Genomic DNA, 718 nt, shown 5'->3' with positions numbered 1-718 from the left:
TGTATGATGCAATGAAAACTTATCAGAATGTGTATTTATTTATTTAATTATTTTTAAGGTGAGCCCTCGGTTGGGTTCCAAAAAAAAAAGTCTTTGGCGTGCCACATTTGGCAGGCCTGCTAAGGGTTTCCCTATCCCTGCACTAGAACAATCCGGAGGATAATAGACTCTATTAAAATTCTGACATCGATACTAGTTTACCGATTATCGATTCTAAACCACGTAGGCTCTAAGTGTCATTTCAGTGAAAATATTGGAATATATCGCAGCGCACAGTTTGGGAAACACTGGAGTAGACATTGAATTGGCTTTTCCTGGTGAAAAACATATTTTTGTTTAACAAACGGTTAGTTTCATTCGTGAACTTCTTACAGAATTAATTTATCTTTCTTACAAGGATACAACTGTAGTCACAATAGGAGATTATATCTTTTATTTTAGAGAACAGTTAAGAAATCTTTGGCGAAAACTATGATTTTGATAATTCGATTTTTATATAGATTTTTTTTTTTTTTCAGTTGATGATGAAAACAAACCTATTACAATTCGTAATATTGGATTGGATAGTGATGCAAACCATCACTATCACTTGGGTGGACTAATTTAAAACGAACAGTGAAATCAGATTTTAATTGGTCGTTTTTAATTTGTCCACATTACCTCAAGCAATAAAATGTTCAAGCTATAATTTTGTTTATGTGATGAATAAATAACAATA

Source organism: Typopeltis vanoorti, chromosome 9, assembly GCF_054136105.1.
Source record: "Typopeltis vanoorti isolate ZY-2024b chromosome 9, IOZ_Tvanoo_1.0, whole genome shotgun sequence".
NCBI classification, from domain to species: domain Eukaryota; kingdom Metazoa; phylum Arthropoda; class Arachnida; order Uropygi; family Thelyphonidae; genus Typopeltis; species Typopeltis vanoorti.
Note: the sequence above shows the minus strand (reverse complement) of the source record.